The following is an 8,116-nucleotide window of genomic DNA, read 5'->3' on the forward strand; positions in this document are numbered from 1 at the left end:
CAGCAGCCCATAAATTACCTACTGAACATTTTTCTGAAAAAAGAGTCCTCGATCTTGAACAATCAAAACACACTCATAGACTCTAGAATCTGATGTTTCTTCAGCCATGCAGTATTTCAGATTTGACTTATTGAACATATTTCTGACTGAAGTGTGATTGATCTTGAACTCTCTATTAATGATTATAGACTTTTTCAGGTAGTAGTACATTAGCCAGACAATTGTCCATATTTCACTATTGAACATATTTCTGGTCCAAGAGTCCATGAACTTGAACTTTCCATACCAGAATCGACCTTATGAAAATATTACTGGCCAAAGAGTCCTTGATCTTGAACTTTCTACTTATAGACTCCTTCTGATGCTTCATAAGCTCTTTAAAATTCCAAATCTGACCCATTGAACTTATTTCTGGTCAATGGGTCCTCAAAAGGTTTTAAGCGATATAAACTCATAGACTTATTCTGATGTTAAATCAGTAATACAGAGGCCCCTTTTCTAACTATTGAACATATTTCTGGCCTAAGAGTTCTTGAACTTTCTATACATACTCGTTGACTCCTTTTGAGGTTTTGTTAGCCATAAAGAAGTCCATAATTGACCCAAGGAATATATTTCTGGCCAAAGAGTCCTCAATCTTGATTTTTCTATATAGACTCCTCCTGATGCTCCATAAGCCGTATAGAAGTCCATATTGAACTTATTTCTGATAAAAGGGTCCTCAAAAGGTTTTAACTGATATAAGCTTGCGATCATTCTGATGTTAAATCGGTACTACAGAGGTCCCTTTTTGAACAGATGAACATATTTCTGACTTAAGAGTTCTTGAACTTTAACTTCCATATATCCAGATTGACTTCTTGTGATGTTATAGTAGCAAGACAGGCTATAATTGACCCGCTGAAAATATTTCTAGTAAAACAGTTCTCGATTTTGAACTTTTTATACATGCTCATAGACTCCTTATGATGATTCATCAGCCACACAGCAGCCCATAAATTACCTACTGAACATTTTTCTGGCAAAAGAGTCCTCGATCTTGAACAATCAAAACACACTCATAGACTCTAGATTCGGATGTTTCTTCAGCCATGCAGTATTTCAGATTTGACTTATTGAACATATTTCTGACTGAAGCGTGATTGATCTTGAACTCTCTATTAATGATTATCGACTCTTTCAGGTAGTAGTACATCAGCCAGACAATTGTCCATATTTCACTGTTGAACATATTTCTGGTCCAAGAGTCCATGAACTTGAACTTTCCATAACAGAATCATCCTACTGAAAATATTACTGGCCAAAGAGTCCTCGATCTTGAACTTTCTACTAATAGACTCCTTCTGATGCTTCATAAGCCCTTTAAAAGTCCAAATCTGACCTATTGAACTTATTTGTGGTCAATGGGTCCTCAAAAGGTTTTAAGCGATATAAACTCATAGACTTATTCTGATGTTAAATCAGAAATACAGAGGCCCCTTTTTTAACTACTGAACATATTTCTGGCATTAGAGTCTATGAACTTGAACTTTCTATACATACTCGTTGACTCCTTTTGAGGTTATGTCAGCCATAAAGAAGTCCATATTTGACCCAAGGAATATATTTCTGGTCCAAGAGTCCATGAACTTGAACTTTCCACACCAGAATCGACCTACTGAAAATATTATTGGCCAAAGAGATCTTGAACTTGAACTTTCTATACATACTCGTTGACTCCTTTTAAGGTTATGTCACCCATAAAGAAGTCCATAATTGACCCAAGGAATATATTTCTGGCCAAAGAGTCCTCAATCTTGAACTTTCTATATAGACTCCTCCTGATGCTCCATAAGCCGTATAGAAGTTCATATCTGACCTATTGAAATTATTTCTGGTCAAAGGGTCCTCAAAAGATTTTAAGCGATATAAACTTGCGATCAATTTGATGTTAAATCGGTACTACAGAGGTCCCTTTTTGAACAGATGAACATATTTCTGACTTAAGAGTTCTTGAACTTTAACTTCCATATATCCAGATTGACTTCTTGCGATGTTATAGTAGCAAGACAGGTCCAAGAGTCCATGAACTTGAACTTTCCATACCAGAATCGACCTACTGAAAATATTACTGGCCAAAGAGTCCTCGATCTTGAACTTTCTACTTATAGACTCCTTCTGATGCTTCAAAAGCACTTTAAAAGTCCAAATCTGACCTATTGAACTTATAGAAGCGTGATTGATCTTGAACTCTCTATTATTGATTATAGACTTTTTCAGGAAGTAGTACATCTGGTCAATGGGTCCTCAAAAGGTTTTAAGCGATATAAACTCATAGACTTATTCTGATGTTAAATCAGTAATACAGAGGCCCCTTTTTAAACTACTGAACATATTTCTGGCCTAAGAGTTCTTGAACTTGAACTTTCTATACATACTCGTTGACTCCTTTTGAGGTTACGTCAGCCATAAAGAAGTCCATATTTGACCCAAGGAATATATTTCTGGCCAAAGAGTCCTCAATATTGAACTTTCTATATAGACTCCTCCTGATGCTCCATAAGCTGTATAGAAGTCCATATTGAACTTATTTCTGGTCAAAGGGTCCTCAAAAGGTTTTAAGCGATATAAACTTGCGATCATTCTGATGTTAAATTGGTACTACAGAGGTCCCTTTTTGAACAGATGAACATATTTCTGACTTAAGAGTTCTTGAACTTTAACTTCCATATATACAGATTGACTTCTTGCGATGTTATAGTAGCCAGACAGGCTATAATTGACCCGCTGAAAATATTTCTGGTAAAACAGTTCTCGATTTTGAACTTTTTATACATGCTCATAGACTCCTATGATGATTCATCAGCCACACAGCAGCCCATAAATTACCTACTGAAAATTTTTCTGGCAAAAGAGTCCTCGATCTTGAACAATCAAAACACACTCATAGACTCTAGAATCTGATGTTTCTTCAGCCATGCAGTATTTCAGATTTGACTTATTGAACATATTTCTGACTGAAGTGTGATTGATCTTGAACTCTCTATTAATGATTATAGACTTTTTCAGGTAGTAGTACATTAGCCAGACAATTGTCCATATTTCACTATTGAACATATTTCTGGTCCAAGAGTCCATGAACTTGAACTTTCCATACCAGAATCGACCTTATGAAAATATTACTGGCCAAAGAGTCCTTGATCTTGAACTTTCTACTTATAGACTCCTTCTGATGCTTCATAAGCTCTTTAAAATTCCAAATCTGACCCATTGAACTTATTTCTGGTCAATGGGTCCTCAAAAGGTTTTAAGCGATATAAACTCATAGACTTATTCTGATGTTAAATCAGTAATACAGAGGCCCCTTTTCTAACTACTGAACATATTTCTGGCCTAAGAGTTCTTGAACTTTCTATACATACTCGTTGACTCCTTTTGAGGTTTTGTTAGCCATAAAGAAGTCCATAATTGACCCAAGGAATATATTTCTGGCCAAAGAGTCCTCAATCTTGATTTTTCTATATAGACTCCTCCTGATGCTCCATAAGCCGTATAGAAGTCCATATTGAACTTATTTCTGATCAAAGGGTCCTCAAAAGGTTTTAACTGATATAAGCTTGCGATCATTCTGATGTTAAATCGGTAATACAGAGGTCCCTTTTTGAACAGATGAACATATTTCTGACTTAAGAGTTCTTGAACTTTAACTTCCATATATCCAGATTGACTTCTTGCGATGTTATAGTAGCAAGACAGGCTATAATTGACCCGTTGAAAATATTTCTGGTAAAACAGTTCTCGATTTTGAACTTTTTATACATGCTCATAGACTCCTTATGATGATTCATCAGCCACACAGCAGCCCATAAATTACCTACTGAAATTTTTTCTGGCAAAAGAGTCCTCGATCTTGAAAAATCAAAACACACTCATAGACTCTAGATTCTGATGTTTCTTCAGCCATGCAGTATTTCAGATTTGACTTATTGTACATATTTCTGACTGAAGCGTGATTGATCTTAAACTCTCTATTAATGATTATCGACTCTTTCAGGTAGTAGTACATCAGCCAGACAATTGTCCATATTTAACTATTGAACATATTTCTGGTCCAAGAGTCCATGAACTTGAACTTTCCATACCAGAATCGACCTACTGAAAATATTACTGGCCAAAGAGTCCTCGATCTTGAACTTTCTACTTATAGACTCCTTCTGATGCTTCATAAGCACTTTAAAAGTCCAAATCTGACCTATTGAACTTATAGAAGCGTGATTGATCTTGAACTCTCTATTAATGATTATAGACTTTTTCAGGTAGTAGTACATCTGATCAAAGCGTCCTCAAAAGGTTTTAAGCGATATAAGCTTGCGATCATTCTGATGTTAAATCGGTAATACAGAGGTCCCTTTTTGAACAGATGAACATATTTCTGACTTAAGAGTTCTTGAACTTTAACTTCCATATATACAGATTGACTTCTTGCGATGTTATAGTAGCCAGACAGGCTATAATTTACCCGCTGAAAAAATTTCTGGTAAAACAGTCCTCGATTTTGAACTTTTTATACATGCTCATAGACTCCTTATGATGATTCATCAGCCACACAGCAGCCCATAAATTATCTACTGAACATTTTTCTAGCAAAAGAGTCCTCGATCTTGAACAATCAAAACACACTCATAGACTCTAGGATCTGATGTTTCAGCCATGCAGTATTTCAGATTTCACTTATTGAACATATTTCTGACTGAAGCGTGATTGATCTTCAACTCTCTATTAATGATTATAGACTCTTTCAGGTAGTAGTACATCAGCCAGACAATTGTCCATATTTCACTATTGAACATATTTCTGGTCCAAGAGTCCATGTACTTGAACTTTCCATACCAGAATCGACCTACTGAAAATATTTAGGCCAAAGAGTCCTCGATCTTGAACTTTCTACTTATAGACTCCTTCTGATGCTTCATAAGCCCTTTAAAAGTCCCAATCTGACCTATTGAACTTATTTGTGGTCAATGGGTCCTCAAAAGGTTTTAAGCGATATAAACTCATAGACTTATTCTGATGTTAAATCAGTAATACAGAGGCCCCTTTTTGAACTACTGAACATATTTCTGGCATAAGAGTCTATGAACTTGAACTTTCTATACATACTCGTTGACTCCTTTTGAGGTTAATAAAGAAGTCCATATTTGACCCAAGGAATATATTTCTGGTCCAAGAGTCCATGAACTTGAACTTTCCATACCAGAATCGACCTACTGAAAATATTATTGGCCAAGAGATCTTGAACTTGAACTTTCTATACATACTCGTTGACTCCTTTTAAGGTTATGTCAGCCATAAAGAAGTCCATATTTGACCCAAGGAATATATTTCTGGCCAAAGAGTCCTCAATCTTGAACTTTATATATAGACTCCTCCTGATGCTCCATAAGGCATATAGAAGTCCATATCTGACCTATTGAATTTATTTCTGGTCAAAGGTTCCTCAAAAGGTTTTAAGCGAGATAAACTTATAGACTCATTCTGAGGTTAAATCGGTTATACAGAGGCCCCTTTTTGAACTGATGAACATATTTCAGACCTAAGAGTTCTTGAACTTTAACTTACTATAATATATAAAGATTGACTTCTTGCGATGTTATATTAGCCAGACAGGAGTCCATAACTGAAAATATTTCTGGTAAAACAGTCCTCGATTTTGAACTTTCTATACATACTCATTGACATTGCTATGCAGTATTTCAGATTTGACATATTGAACATATTTCTGACTGAAGCGTGATTGATCTTGAACTCTCTATTAATGATTATAGACTCTTTCAGTTAGTAGTACATCAGCCAGACAATTGTCCATATTTCACTATTGAACATATTTCTCGTCCAAGAGTCCATGAACTTGTCCTTTCCATACCAGAATCGACCTACTGACAATATTACTGGCCAAAGAGTCATTTCTGGTCAATGGGTCCTCAAATGGTTTTAAACTATTTAAACTCATAGACTCCTTCTGATGTTAAATCAGCCAGACAGAGGCCCCTTTTTGAACTACTGGACATATTTCTGGCCTAAGATTTTTTGAACATTAACTTACTACATATTCATATTTGACCTACTGAAAATGTTTCTTGCCAAAGAGTACTCGAAACTTGACCTTTTTTATACATACTCTGTGACTCCATCTGATGTTAGGTCAGCTATACAGAAGTCCATAATTGACCCAAGGAACATTTTTCTGGCCAAAGTGTCCTCAATCTTGAACTTTCTATACATACTCATAGTCTCCTTCTGATTTTTCATAAGCCATATATATGTCCATAAATGGCCTATTATTATTTCTGGTCAAAGGTTCCTTAAACGTTTTTAAACTATGTAAAATCATAGACTCCTTCTGATAATAAATCAGCCATACAGAGGTCAAATTTTGACTCTTGAATCAATATGTATATGAAGTTAATGTTCTATGGTTCTTTGGCTAAAAATACATTCAGAGGGTCACATAGTGATTTAAGTGATTTATCATCAGAATAAGTCTATTCTATTCAGTTAGCTAACTAAGGGTTGTGAGGACCCTTTTTGCCAAAAACATTTTCAATTCGCCAGATATGGACACCTATATGGCTTATGACGAATCAGAAAGAGTCTATGAAAGTTCAGATTGAGAAAGTTCAAGATTGAGAACTCTGGCCAGAAATATGTTCTTTGGGCCAACAGTGGACTTCTGTATGGCTGATATAACATAAGAAGAAGTCAATGAGTATGTATAGAAATTTCAAGTTTCGAGTATTCTTTGGCCAGAAAAATGTTAAGTAGGCCAAATATTAAATTTTTCAGGCTGATATATGTATATGCGTATATATGTGTGTATTTATGTGTATATGTATATATGGTCATATGATGTGTATATGTGTGATGTTTTGTCTCTGTTTTTAGGGGGACTTTTTCTTAACATTCTGTCAAGGGTCTACAGATGTAAAATAGCCTTTTAGGCTAATTCTGGCACATTTACATTTATGTTTATTAATGTGCATTGCCCCTGTAAACACAATAAAAATCTCAGTAATATCAAATTAGGTCAAATCTGCAGTAGGTCAAATATGGAATTCTGTCTGCCTGATTTATCATCAGAAGGAGTCTCAAAGCGTATATAATTTAAAAGCATTTGAGGACCCTTTGACCAGAAATATGTTTAATCAGTCAGATATGGACTTCAATAAGAACATCTATATGGCTTATAAAGCATCAAAAGGGGTCTTGTATAGAAAGTTTGAGATCGAGGATTCATTGGCCAGAAAAATGTTCGTTGGGTCAAATATGAACTTCAGTATGGCTTTACATCAGGAGTCAACAAGTATGTGTAGAAAGTTAAAGTTTCGAGTACTCCTTGGCCAGAAATATTTTTAGTAGTTAAAATTTTGACTGGCGTCTGGCTGATCTGAATTTATGGTAAGTTAATCTTTGGCCAGAAATGTGTTCAGCAGGTCAAAAGGAGTCTATAAGTATAGAAAGTTAATGTTAAAAATGTAACATTAGAAGGAGTTGATAAGTTTATAATAGTAAAGAAAATTCTTTGGACTAAAAATGTTTCAATCGGTCAAATTTGGGACTACTCTCTGCCTGATATAACATTACGAGAAGTCAGTTTGTATGTATAGTGAGATAATGTTCAAGGACTCTGGCAAGAAATATGTTAAGTTGGTCAAAAAATTACTTTTGTATGGCGGATGTAACATCAAAAGGAGTCTGCAAGAATGTATACAAATTTCAATAATTGAGTACTCTAGGGCCAGAAATAAGTTGAGTAGGTCAAAAATGGACTACTGGATGGTTAATATAACATCGCAAAAAGTCAATCTGTATGTATAGTAAGATAATGTTCAAGAACTCTTTGGCCAGAAATATGTTCATTATGTCAAAAAGGGACCACTGTATAGCTGATTTATCATCAGAAGGAGTCTATAAGTTTATTTAGTTTAAAACCTCTTGAGGACCCTTTGACCAGAAATAAATTCGATAGGTCAGATATTGACATCTATATGGCTTATGAAGCATCAGAAGGAGTCTATGAATATGTATAGAAAGTCCAAGATTGAGGACTGTTTTACCAGAAATATTTTCCTTGGGTCAA

The sequence above is a fragment of the Phoxinus phoxinus genome (assembly GCF_949152265.1).
Source record: "Phoxinus phoxinus genome assembly, chromosome: 8".
Taxonomy (NCBI): Eukaryota; Metazoa; Chordata; class Actinopteri; order Cypriniformes; family Leuciscidae; genus Phoxinus; species Phoxinus phoxinus.